Source organism: Meles meles, chromosome 8, assembly GCF_922984935.1.
Source record: "Meles meles chromosome 8, mMelMel3.1 paternal haplotype, whole genome shotgun sequence".
Classification (NCBI taxonomy): domain Eukaryota; kingdom Metazoa; phylum Chordata; class Mammalia; order Carnivora; family Mustelidae; genus Meles; species Meles meles.
Window position 1 is genome coordinate 60,778,174 of NC_060073.1, and position 13,856 is coordinate 60,792,029.

General features: G+C 53.5%; 1 protein-coding gene across 2 annotated transcripts in view; it reads left to right on the forward strand.

The window, feature by feature from the left end:
* The first annotated feature begins 3,821 nt into the window (after positions 1-3,821).
* Positions 3,822-13,856, forward strand: part of P2RY6 (pyrimidinergic receptor P2Y6) — a 40,139-nt gene continuing 30,104 nt past the window's right edge. For both annotated transcript variants that reach the window (XM_046014584.1, XM_046014585.1), the window contains exon 1: positions 3,822-3,962. The gene's annotated coding sequence lies outside the window, so the exon portion shown is untranslated. The remainder of the gene's footprint in view (positions 3,963-13,856) is intronic.

A 13,856-nucleotide genomic window follows, 5' to 3' on the forward strand; every position in this document is an offset into this window, starting at 1 on the left:
TCACTTAATGAAAGGAAGATGGTGACAATTTTGGATCAAATGAATTTAAGGGACATTAGCATGGGGCATGATCCTGTCCTCTTGGGAGAACAGCTGAGTTTAGGACTACCACCCCCTCCACACCTGCTTACCCAGACTCAACGCTGGTGAACACATGGAGCTCCATTATGTCAGGTTTTCTACAAGTAAAATTTTTGCAAGCCATTATAACAAACGCCGGGAGAGTGAGAGTTCAGACAGCAAGGGATACCTGAATAAAAATGTATCTTTCCATTCTCCTATTAATGGACATTTAGATTGCTTCCAGTGTTTTGCTTTAGACACAATGCTGTGATGTACATTTGAAGCATCTGCGGGGTTCTCCTGCTTATGCATGTTGAGTGGCACGGCTCAGTCTTAGACTCCATGCACCTGCAACTTGTAGATATTGACAAACTGTCTTTGGACTTGGTTGTGTGCATTCTAGCCTTACCAGCAGTGCGTACAAGTCCTGTCTCCATGCTCTCAGCAAAGTTGATATTCTCAAGCTCTTCAATTTTTGCTAACTTTATGTGTGAAATGACATTTCACCGCAGTTTTAATTGAAATTTCCCTGGGTGATAATGAGGTTGAACATATTTTCCCATGTGCATTGACCATACTTGCTTCCTCTTCTTTAAAACACCTATTTGTGTGTTTTGCTCAGTTTTCTATCAGGCGGTTTGGCTTTTACTGATTAATACTTAGGCGTTATTCATATGTGCTGAATCGTGACCCCTTGTCTGTTACACGTATTGCAATTCTCTTCTCTCAGCCTGGGGTCTGTCTTTTCACTCGTGTGTGTGGTGTATCTCTGTGTGTGTGTATACGCGTATGTCTGTGATTAACTGAACTTTAAAAATTTTATTTGACTTGAGTTCACCAATTTTTTCCTGCATAATCTTTTTCTCTTTTGTTGTTTTTCTTTAAGAAATCCTTCCCTAGTCCTGGCCCACAGCAAGAATTCAGTCAATGTTTGCTGAATACAACTACAAAGGGAGCTGTCACAGATATTGGGGTGAGGTGACAGGGCTGATGCATCACAGAGATGAGCACATGAGGGAGAGTACCGTAGAGAAGAGAATGCTTTGGTCATCGAAGGACATCAAAGATGTCCAAGGAACAATGGGTCTGGGATGCGGGAGATAGGCTGGGCTGGATGTGGGGACAGGGTGTCTGGCACAGAGGTAACTGAAGGAGCCTTCCCCAAGGGACAATGTGCAGAGTGAGCAGAGAAGAGGTGGGGACAGAGCCCTGGGAGGATCTGGGAAGCAGGAGGAGAGCCAGGAGGGGTATTGCGAGGGCCACCCTGGGAGTTCTTGACAGTGTCCACGGAGTGACACTCCTTTGGAGACACGACTTCCTAGGTTCTTGGAGGGGCTGTCTTGGGAGTGCTGTAGGGACTGAAGTAAATGGGAAAGGACTGCAGTGGCGGGGAAGGAAAGAGAGGGGGCAGTATCTGGAGAGCGTGGCCCCAAAGCAGGGCTGGGGGAGATGCTGGAGCAGGTTCAGACTGGCAGGAAAGGAGACCGGGAGAGAGTGGGCTGCCTGAGGGTATGGAGGACCCAACTGCAGAAACAGAAGAACAGCTCTGGGCACTGGCTGGGGCCTTCACGGCGGATAACAGAAGAGCCACTTCTTGGATAGAAGGTTGTTGAGTTGAAAGGTTGGGGGCAGAAACCTGAGAGAGCCCCCTCTAGAAAGCCTGACCTCAGTCCTAGTGTCTGTCTGATACAAGAAAAGGCCAGTGAATATTTGTGAGTGAATTTTCTTGGTGAGTCCAGTAGAGGGTGGGGTCAGCAGCTAGGATGGGGATATCCGTGAGTTAGGGTTTGTGAGGAGGGGGGATTTGGAAGGGCCACTGTGAAGGCAGAGGAGACAGCCTCCCTAGCTGAGGGTTTCTAGGGGCCCAAGTCCCTTGAGTCATAGGCAAACACCTTCTCCCTGCAAAGGGATGAACCAGATAAGGCTTTGCCTCAAGATCTATCCAGTCAGAGAGAGCCCCTGACACTAGACATCCTTGGGTCTGTCCTCAGAGCTCTATCCCCCACTCCCCACCAGAGCCTGCCACCATCATCTCTTTCCAGACTATGGAAAGCCAGCCTGCAGCCTATGGAAAGCCGACTATAGCCAGTGTCCTAGCTGGGCTCCCGTTGCCACCTTCCCCCTCTCATCCATTCCTCATTCTCCATCCAGCACCTAGAGAAATCTATGAAAGTGAAATTGGATTATGTCACTCTGCTGCTCTAAACACTTCTGACCATTGCCACAAGACCTGTCTGGGATGGCCACTGCTGCTCTTGCAACCCGTCTCCCACCATGCCTCTCAGTTCGTGGGGCACCCCCAAGTCTGGCTGCGCTTCATTTCCTGGAACCAGAGAAGCCCTTTCCTGCCTCGAGCCCTCTGTGTGGTTTCGATTCTCTTCCCCTCACTGTCAACTGGCTGAGGTCAGCCACTCACTTTGGACTCAGCTTAAATGGATCGCTTCTCGGCCTTTTGGCTAAGATCAAGTGTGGACTCAGCTTAAATGGTACTTCCTCTGGGACGTCTTCCCAAATTTCTTGATTTAAACTGGATGTCTCCCCTGCCCCCCATTATAATCTCTCATAAAACCCTTCACTTCTCCTTTTTAGCACTCATCACATTGTGTAATCACGTATTAATTTGTGTGACTAATGTCTGTGTTCCCCACGGCTTATGAACTCCATGAAGCCAGAGCTCTCTGGACTGTCTTTGTGCATTTCCAGTGCCTATCACAGAACCTGACATACTAGGAACTCAGTTGTTGAATAAAAGCTGCAGTGGTCACCGAGCCACCGGGGCTGGCTTATCTGAGGGCTATAGGTCAGAGAGGTTTCAGAGATGAGGGAAGTGGAGGCCAGAGTCCAGTAGGAGATCTTAGGAGATAAAAGAAGAGAGGCAGAGGGAGTGACAGTCAGGAGGAATGTTGACATTGATTAAGCACCACCTATGCGCCAAGTGCTGTCCCGTTACACTATCCTGACACTCACCATCCCCATCGTCACTCCAACTCCCATCTTTAATGTGATGCCCCACCAGCTCCAGGACCTAGGGTAAAATAATCTCCCCAAACCTCAATTTCTTAATCCGTAAAATGGATCTGTAACACCAGGCTCCTGGGATTGTTATGAGGATCAGGGAGCAGTCTCTGGTGTGGAAAGTGCCACCAACCCGGGCTGTAGGGGTACTTGGGCTCTAGAGCCAGACTGCCTGGTTTCAAATCTCAGGTCTGCCACTTACCAGCTGCATAACATTGGGCAAGTCACTTCATCTGTTTGTGCTTCCGTTTCTCCACATGTAAAATGGGGTTTAAAAAGTCCCTGGAATTGCCATGGGGATTAAATGAGGTAATGTATTAAAATACCTAACATAGTCGGTGTCTGGCACATAACAGGTACTCAAGAAATAACACTTATTATTCCTCCCTCTCTGCCACCAGCTCAGAACTGCAGTCGGAGCCCCAAAGTCCCGAGGAATCACCACTTCCCACTGCCCCCAGTACAAAGAGGGAAACTGAGACAGGGAAGGGTAAGGATGCCGGAACCTGGACTAGAGTCCAGGGGGTCCCGATTCCCAACCCAGAGCACCGCCCCCGACGCCTGTGGCCTCTTCCAGGCTCTTCTCGGCACCCCCTGCTCTCCCCAAGGGGCGGGCAACCCAGCCGGATCCAGCCTGGGCGGGACTCCAATGTGGCTGAGCGCCAGCCCGGCCACGCCTCCGCCCTAGTCCTGGTGCTCGGGCTCTGGCTGCGAGGCACGCGGGAGGCGGGAGACGCTGGGCTGGGAGCTGGGAGGGCCGCCTGCGGCCGCTTGATTTGCGGGTTCGCCTCCTAACGCCAGAGCCTGAGGCGTGCGAGTTCGCCTCTCAGCGCCGGAGCGAGCGCCGTTCCCCGCCTGGAGCCGGCTGGTGCTGCGGGGCCCAGGTAAGGGCGTGAGGGTCGGGGGAATCCAGGGGCAGGAGGTGCCGGCAAGCGCGGGTCCGGGGTATGCCTGCCCGCTCCAGCTCCAGGCTCGCAGCCCTGCCGAGGTGGGGATCCTAGGGGTGCGTGTGTGTGTGTGTGTGTGTGGTGTTGACAGTGTGCAAGACATGAGTATGGAGTATGGGAAATGTGTGTGCTGGGTTGTATGCATTAGTGTGTGTGGGGTGTGTGTGTGTGTGTGTGTGTGTGTGGCGTGTGACCAGTGGATTGTGGGGTGTGACCACACGCAGGAAGTGTGTGCAGTACCTCCCAAAGCTCTGCGTGACTGTGAGGGAGGAACCCCGGGGTTCCGTGTGTGCCCCCGGGGTTCCGTGTGTGCCCCCGGGGGTGTGCACACTGTGGCAGGCGCCGTGGCACAGTGGTGCATACATGCGCTCGTTGTGCGGGTTTTGAGATGTGTATTCCGTGTGTGGCACATGTGTGTCCCTGTGTGGTGTGCTGAGCCGGGTGGTGGAAGGTGAGAAGCATTTGTGTAGCCGTTACCCCGGGGAAGAACATTTTCCGTGACCCCAGGGTGGTTCTTACTTTTCCACGCAGCACCCCTAAAGGCTCTGGAGAATGAAAGCTCTGGGTGGAGGAAGTGCAAACAGTCCCGCACTCACATTCACACTCACAACTTCTCTGAAGTCTCCTAATCTTCAGCATTCATGTGGATTTTGCATTCCTCTCTGTAAGATTTCCGCATTTGTTTTAATGTAAAATATTGTTTGGGTAAGTTAGCATCCCATGAGTTGATTCAAGGCTTGGCAGGGTTTGTACTGGGGTGGGAGCCCTCTGGCACCCCTTTAGAGTAGGAGTCCCCTGCCTGTCCTCCAGACTGGGGTGGCAGGACTTACCACATGGTGTGACTGGGGTGTGGTTGTGCTGTGTGTGCCTGTGTGCAGCACGGGTGCATTATGGGAAGCTAGAGTTGTGGATGGTGGTGTGTCTGGGATGTGAAGGAAGGAGCCCCAGTGATGCGGGGGGTGTACCCCACATGAGGGGACTGTAGTGTGGTCTGTTGGTTATTTCTAGTTCAGCAGCAGGGGAGCTGAGCTTCTGGGGAGCAGCCCTGACCATCAATGAGATTCTCACTTTTTCTCCACCGGCTGGGCAGAAAGAGGCTGCAGGACCACTGGGGACTACAGGGAAGGGGGTCCCTATGGCAGGCTATCACCTGGGACTGTTGAGGTGGTTGTGTTATTCAGGCTTGGTTAAATCCCAGCTCTGGCCCTCTCTACATGTGGGACTTTTCTGTTTGTGCCTTAGTTTCTTCCTTTGAAGGACAGAGACATTAATATAGTTGCCTCATAGGGTCATTGTAAGGATATAAAATGCTAGCACAAACTCCAGCCCATAAAGTCCCTTAACTGTTGGTGATAAGACTAACTGCTGATGTTAAAACTATGATGGGTGTGATGGAGCCCCGACATGAGGGGTTCCCTGCCAGCCCCAGGAACCCCGATTCCCACAGGAACGACAATTTCTCATGAGCTGGGCAGTTGGGAATCTGAGAGCCTTCCATTGAAGCATGTCTAGGGAATCCATTCCTGTCCCTGGTCTCCATCACTCTGGTACTCTAAGTGACTCTGTGCTCCTGGGAAGATGCAATCTGAAAAGGGAGGACGCCAAGTTTCTGGCAAGGCCGGAATGGAGTGTGGGAGGGAGGCTGGGGTGAAGTGCGAGGGTAGCCGTCTGACAGAGGACTCTCTCTCCTGACAAACACTAGAGGAACAGAAAAATGCTGGTGAATGCGTGTGTGTGTGTGTGTGTGTGTGTGTGTGCGCACGTGTGTTTGGGGACTGGCAGGGGCAAGGGTGCCCTTTGTCTAGAACGAGGAAAGTCAAGAAGGGCAAGACCGAGGATGTTTGGTGCCTGGCCCAAGGCAGGCCCTGGGAGCTGGAGCGAGGAGGTGTCAGAGTTAGAGCAGGTGGGCCTGAGCTCCAGGCTGAGGTGACCCGGGAGACCCCTCCAGCTGGGCTTTGTTTGCATTGGTGGAGCAAGAGCTCTTGTTCCTGATGACTTCATTGGGGCAGTTTAGGGAAGGTGCCCGGAGGCCTCGGGGGAGGAGGGGACATAAAAGGCAGTGTTGGGAGCTGTGGAAACATATTTAGGGAGGGCACCTAAATATATCCACTGTGGTGGCGGGGTGCTGTGATGGCCTGGCAGTGAGGCTCGGGACAGGGCAGAGGCAGACCAGTGTCCCCACTGTCCCCAAGCAGAGAGTGCTTTGGCCCCAGAGACCCTGTGTGCTGCTCCAGCAGGCCTGGAGGACAGAACTTTGCTGGGTCGCAGGAGACCTGGCCCAGCCCTGACTGGATGGGTGACAAAGCATCTCTCTCTTCTCAGCTGTCAGATTTCCTTTTAATCCACAATCCCAGCTGTAATTGTTGGTGATTCTACAGCCCTCGCCCTAAGAATCTATAATCTCAACTCACACATTCTTGAAGTCTATAACCTAAGCTCTGACTTTCTGTGCTCCGGTTGTAACATTCCCTGATTCCAACTTAAAGTGTTCAAGGATTCTGACCCTGGCTCTGGAAGCCTGAGACACTTTCAAGCTTATAAACTACGAGAGAAAATATGCTAGTGGTCACTTCTGCAGGATTATCTGAGAAGCTCCAGGAAATGTCTGTCCACAGCCAACCGCAGCCATTGGAGCTCTTCCTCCCATGGTAAGGGAAGGGGTAAGGGGAGGTCCCTGGTAAAATGACCACGTGCTCCCCGGGATGGGTGACAGTGAACCTGAAGGCCCTTCCCCAACAGGGCAGTGGAGGTACTTGGAACTCATGGCTTTCAGGGGAGGGGGTCGCCGCAGAGAGGGAGTGGTTTGGATCCAGGGTTGGTCATCGTTCCCCTCAGGATGAGGGAACTGTGGGATCACTGAGTTCCTGAAGGGGACAGAAAGAGGACAAAGGGAGAGAAAAAGAAATGGGGCTGAGGAGACCCCAAAGGCAAACCGCACTGTGTTGGGGATTCTCTAAGTACCTTAGGTTATAGAAAAAACTCTTGTGGGGTTCGCAAGAATGGCACCATTAACACACAGCCATGTTGGAAGTCAGCGTGGGCTGGGGAGTGGAGGGCAGACGGCCAGGCCCTGCGTCAGCCTGGACAAGTCACTTTCCCTCTCCAGAACCCACTTTGCTCGCCTGATAAACTGTCCACAGGACTAAAACGCCCTGACCTCTCATTCCTGCTCCTGAGGACAGCAGCCTTGTTGTGGGATATCTGGACCAGACTGTAGGTATTAGTCGAACAGGTGAGGAGAGCATGAAGAAATGAACGATCAGGTGAAGGGTTGGGAAAATAGAGCACGAGGCACCGTGCCTGTGATCTCGTCCCCTCCTCTCTGCTCCTCCTCAGTCTCAGCCCACATGTGAGAAATTGGTCTCAGAACTGAAAGAACTGGGGAGGCTTGTCCTCTGGAAAATGCAGGATTGGCTGAGAGTTTATGAGCTTGGGGAGGGTGGGGGGACAGGCTCCCTGGGTGTCACCTCTTGACCTTTCCTCTGCCTTTCCACCCAGCCCTGCCCTGAGCCGGCACAGCAGGCCTGCTAACGCACAGGGCTCGTCATGAGTTTTTCCCTGCGACCACCCCTCAGCCCCCCAAGCTGTCGATTGAAGGAAGGAGCTGTAGCTTTGGGGGCAGTGGTTCTGGAGGCTGCGGTGGTGAGCAGGAGGCTCCCAGAGGTTGGGAAGAGCAGACGCCAGAGTCCTGAGCCTCCAGGCTGTGTGAAGCGGGGTGAGGAAGGGAGTGGCATTACCATGAGTGAAGAGGGAACAGGTAGCTCACATTCACCGGTGCTTACTGTGCCAGGTGCTGTGTCCAGTCCTTATCTGTGTGCTCTCGGTCCTCCAGCAGCCCAGCAGGAGCCAAAGGCTTGCGTGTATTCTGGGCTTTTCCCTCCATTTGGTGATCAAGTCCCATTGAACTTTCATCCCAAATACCTCTCCAGTGGTCCCCTTGTCTCCTTCCCTGTGACTCTGGCTCAGCTCAGGAACCCTCACTGCCTCTCTACTGCTAGCCCCGTTCTTCCCTCCCTTTTTATTTTGGCTGCCAGGAAGCTCAGTCACCATCTTAGTCCAGATTTCTCTACCATTTTTTTCTGCCCTGCCTCTGATAGAATCATGTGGCCTGCGTGGCTATTGTCTGCACTGCCTCCAGCCCTTTGAGGACAGAGTTGTCAATTATATTTTTTTAAGATTTTATTTATTTATTTGACAGAGAGAGAGGGTTCACAAGTAGGCAGAGAGGCAGGCGGGGTGGGGGGGAAGCAGGCTCCCTGCCGAGCAGAGAGCACGACGTGGGGCTCAATCCCAGGACCCTGAGATCATGACCTGAGCCAAAGGCAGAGGCTTAACCCACTGAGCCACCCAGGTGTCCCCAGAGTTGTAAATTCTAAAAAAATCGTAAGTAAAATCTGATTATTTCCTAGGTTCTTAGGAGGAGGTTCACTGTCTCCTTAAGTTTTTCACTTTTTTTATGGCCTATCTCACCACACTGACTCCTACCCAGACAGGAAGACCTCGGTGCTGAATGGGGCAGTGTACTGTCCCAAAGCATTGTGTTCAAAATCCTGACTCTGCTACTAGTAGTTCTATCAGTCTTGGGTAAGCTACCCAACTGTTCAATGCCTCATTTCCCCATCTGTAATACGGGAATAGTAATGGTACTTCCCCTTTAGGCTGTATGAGGATTGAATAAGATGTTATAACAATAAGATGTTATAAACTGTGTGTTTGCCCATATAGTTGTTGCCCAAATGGGCCTTTGCCATCCTAGAAAGGCCAGCAGGAAGAAGAACTGGGTCTCTATGGAATGTTCTATATCAGTGTTTCTCAAATGTCACTGTATGCCTGGCTTCCTTGGGGATCTGATCTGATAGTTCAGGGCAGGGCCTCAGGGTGCATCTCTAACATGTTCTTAGACGATGCCAGTGCTCCTGAGCGAAGTTCCCACTTCAGTCCGTGCGGTGAGGACCAGATCGGGCTGTGGCTGGAGTCCAGGAGGAGAACCAGAGCATGGTGGAGGCACCTGGGACTGGACCCCACCCACACCATCCCGGAAGCTCCGTGGAAAATGGACTCCGAGCCAAGCTTGAGACAGGCTGAGAAGCTTCACCACTAGGTCACTGATACTCGGAAAAGCTTGATAAGTACAGAATGTGTGAATGAATCACAGATCTAGTGCAGTGAGGGCTCTGGAGGTGGCTGGGCCCTCTCTGTCTAGCAATGGCCCCATGCCCCCCCCCCCCCCACAGCTCCTCTTTCCCCCGTTCTGCCCCTGCGGCTCCCAAATCCAGAGTGACTGATTAGTCCAAGGCCTCCCCTTGAGCTGGAAACACACAGGACTGGGCAGATGGAGGACCACACTTCCGAAAGGACTTTGGCCTGCTCTCTCTGAGCCCTCTGGGCAGGGCTTGTGCCCGGTGGCCGGAGAGGATGAGCCAGAAAAACCACTTGGTGTCCTTGGGAAACTCTCAACCTCTCTGGGCGGAAGCCAAGGACTCAGCTCTTCCCTGTGTACCCCTCTCCTGGTTCTGAAAGGTCTTGGAATGAAACTGGCTGCGGAACCAAGCGGTCACCCTGTGTATCCTGGGCTGCATGAGAGTGCACACTTATGCAGCTGCCCGTGTGCATGGGGGTGCGCCCAAGAGGGCACCAGCTGCCTGGGCCCCTGCGTGTATGTGTGGGCCTGTGTGGGTTGTGTGGAGTTGTGTCAGGGTCTGGGTGTGCTGGGTGTGCACCAGTGAGGGACTGCTCCCGCCAGCACGTGCTCCTTCCTTCCTCTTCCACCACTTCTCGGATGCTCCTCTGACTCTCCCAATGATGGGTAACAGCAGATCCCGGACACGAGACAGAACGGGGTGCCAAGGTTGCAGAGAAGGAAAGCTGAGGTGCAGCAAGAGGGCCTAGCCTCACCCTGTCTGAGGAGACCACCAGGCATGCTGCCCGCAAGCCTCAAGGAGGGTCTAGGCCCTTGGGGACCCCAGAGGAACCAGGTCTATCCCCAAGCCTGGGGCGAGGTGGTCTCCTGTTTCAGGCAGAGAAACTGTGTTTCTCTCCTGGCTCTGGGGAGCAGCAAGGTGCCAGTGAGCCATAGCCTTGGGTGTCTGGGTGTCTGGGACGCGCAGGACACTGTTGCTGCTTACTGGTGGCTTATCACGGGCCTTCTCAGTGGTCCAGTCGGCTGTGGGCAGAGAGAGCTTTATTGGACAGCTGGAGAAACCCAGGTTCGGGAAGAGGGGAGACTTACCCCGTGGAGTGGCCAGAACTGTCCTATGAGCCCAGCCCAGAGTAAGGAAGGGGACCCTGAGGCCCAGTTGGCAGCAGCTGCCACGGGGGAAGGGGGGGAATGGGACTCTGAAGTTTGTGTTCAGCAATCATCCGACGAGGACATGGGGCATAAAATGTAAAGTGCTTGGCTATCGTCGGAGACTGAGGGGCTCCTGCTAGTGCTGGAGGACAGAAGGGTGACTGGGGAGGGGTCAGTGCCCAGGTGCAGCAGAGGGTCTGAGGACCCCCGCGAGGCAGGGCTTTGACCTGGGGCACACACCCATGGTGAGGTGACTACGCCCATGGCTGAGCTGGGAGCGCCTGAGCCTGAGTTAATCCTCTAAGCCTTCCTCCTCCTTTGGCGTAACGGCTTTTGTTCCCAGAGAAAATCGAGAGCCTACAGGGACCAGGAACCCCACAAATCTCCTGGGAAAACAAGGCTTGTGAACCAGAGGTTCACAGGAGTGGGCACATGTGTGCATCACACACAGAGACACAGACATGGGCTGCCATGCATGTGAACAAACAGACTTCCAGAGCCACTCCCATGGGCACACCTGTGTGCCCTAGATACACAGGTGCAATTCTAAACACGAGTGCCCCTGTGAATACCTGTACAGTTTCCGGGTCAAACCCATACATGGCTGACACCCCCCTCCCTTGCAGACCACATGTACCTGACATTCATTTAGTTTCATCCTCTCCCAGCCCCGGGGGCCTGAGACAGCGGAGGGTGACCGTTACACCTACCTCAAGACTCCACCTTCTCCTCCCAGAACTGCCTTTCCCAGACCTCCTGGCCTTGTCCCTCTCCATGTCTCCCTCCTCATCTTCTTAAAGAGGAGAGACTTTCCTGTCAGCTGTTGGCCCGCAGGCTGGGAACAGAGGTGCTTTTGTCTTTTTTGAATTTACACTCAAATCCCATTAAGCATCAAGGGCCTGCTCTGGGGCCTACCTCAGGGTCCCACAAGCATGAGGAGGCTGTTTTTCAGACAAGCAGGGGTGTTAAGGATATAATATCCCCTGTCACATGGATAGCACCGAGAAGTTTGCAAACTGCCCTCTTGTCAGTGGCTTGCTCCTTCTTTATGACAGAAAGAGATACAGGTGTCTGCATTTCCTGTCAGATGGATGAAGAAACCAAGGCCCACAAAAAGATGGGACCTGCCTGAAGTCAGACAGCAGGGTGAGGCGGAGTTAACCAAAACCTTAGCCACCTGAGCTTGAGCTGGGGAGAAGTGGTCTCAGCCCCCCAGGGCATAGAGAAGGACATTTTGGCCTGTCCACGCTGGGAGGATGGGGCAGGCTGAGACTACCAGGTAGGCCCAACGGAGGAGCACCTCACAGTCATTTGCCAGGAGCTGGCTGAGGGCTCAGACAGCCCCCATAGGCCAGCGCTCTGCCGTGAGGCTCAGTCCTGAGTCTGCCCTTGTGGACATGCCAGGGGAGAAGGCAGGAGGGGGAGCAAGGACACCTTTGCCCCGTTGTGGGATCCAGGCCAGTCCCTACCTGTGCCTGTCTGGGCCTTGTGCTCTCTCAACATTGGAACACTGGAGTTGACTGGAGAATGTGGAGCCTTCAGAAGGCTTCCCCATGGCCATGAGAGGAAGGCAGGCTCAGGATGCTCCATGCCAGAGCCCTAATAGTCCTGAGCTAAGGCCTGTGCCCCGGAGCATGGGCCCACTTCTGAGAACTCCTGAGGCAGGGCCTGGCACAGAATGGGGACTCAGGGCTTGGGGTCTCCTCTGGGCTGGATTGGGGGGAGAATGGTGATGGTGCCTGTCCAGCTTGGCTGAGATTGCAAGCCCCTGGCACTTTGCCCTCCTTACCCTTCCTGATGTGGCTCTCCAGTGCGCTACCTGACCTGCTCTATAGTTACTAAACTCATTAACTAAAATAGACGGGTCTCCCTGGTAGAATGTCAGTGATGTGAGGGCGGGGCTTTGTTTTGTGTTCTCAGATGCCTTGGACATTACCTGGACAGAGTAGGTACCCAATAAGTATTTGTAAAAACAAAACAAGACAAAAAAAAAAAAAAAAAGAAGAAGAAGAAGAAGAAGGAGGAGGAGGAGGAGGAGGAGAAGGAGAAGGAGGAGGAGGAAGAGGAGGAGGAGGAGGAGAACCAGTCTTCTGGAGGGGGAGGGGCTGTCCCAGGCCACCACTGGCTCTAGGCAGAGCCATCTCTGTCTGCCCTCTCGTCAAGCCCAAGCTCAAAGGTGGGTTACAGCTCTCAAGAGCATGGTGGCCCAGGCTCGTTCATTTTTTTCTCCAAATCACCTTCAATCCAAGGAGTCATCTTGGGCCCTTAGGAGGAGCGGGTGGCATCTGGAGTCAGAGCTGTAGACGACAGAGCTGTTAACTCAGGGTCTCAGCCTCTCTTAATGGATCTTCCAGACACTGTTAAAAAAAAATCAGGTCAATTGCTCCCGGTGGCAACAAGAAGCAGGGCCAGGACTCTCTCCAGACCTTTCTGAGAAAGGCCAGGAGAGGGCTGAGGAGTAGGGCAGAAAAGAGGAGGAGAAAAATGGTTACTGAGGAGTGCCTGCCTGTGCCGTCGTGAAAGGCAATCTGAGACTCTCGTCCCAACAGCCCTCAGACTAAATGGGCGAGCACACCCAGACGATGGGGGCCCTGCTCACAACTGGGTCTTGGCTGAATGAGCTTGACTGGTTCTTGGGATTTGAGCCCCAGCCCTGCCTCTTGCCATCTTTGTGCTGCGGCAAGTTACTTCCTCTCCTTGATTTCTTGGTTTCTTGCTACCTCCTTGGACTTCTGTGAAACATGCACGTGACAGTTTGTGGCGCAGGAACTGGTTAGCTCTAGAGGTTGTTCTAGGAGTCAGAATTTGCTTCAACACTTCGTGGACCAACGTGGAGCTTACTAACTGCTGGGTGAGTGTTCTGGGTCAATGCCCCTGAGCTCCCACCTCCTCTCAAGACTTCACCCACAGTCCCTCTTGCAGCCACTGTGACTGATCACAGGCTGGAGTGGGGGTGGGAAAAGACGCGGGGGTCCTCCTCCCTTCCTGGTCCTGGTTGTACCTGGAGCCTGCAGGCCGCACAGGGCAGAGGAGATGAAGACTTCGGTACTGGGGCGGTGGGAGGGGGCACTCTCTGTGGAGGGGTAGAATAATGAAGATAGAATTGGGAACCATGTTCATCTGGTTTTGAGTTTCGAGTGGCACAGGACACGTTCCCTCTTAAGGCCTCAATTCTCACTCTATAAAATGGGGATAACAATGACGCCCCCTGAGGATTGAAAACTGTTATGTATTGTATGCTGGTGAGGGTCCGCCAGGAAAGAGGCTGGGTTCTGCCCTCAGAGCCCTCTGGGAGCCTATGGTGGGAGAGGCTAAGAAGGATTAGGTGACCCGATGGGGGTCCACAGAAAAGGCGGTTGGGAAACTCTTGCCTCTGCCATCCCAGCTAAATCGCAGGACAGCCCAGAACTGACCACGTGTGACTGGTGGGAAAAGTGGGTTCTTGAGGTGCAGTGTGACTTGCTGAAGGAGAGTGAAGTGGGGTAAGTAAATCTGGGGAAGAAGGCTGCGTTCAAACCTTCTCGGGGTTTCTGGTGCCGTCT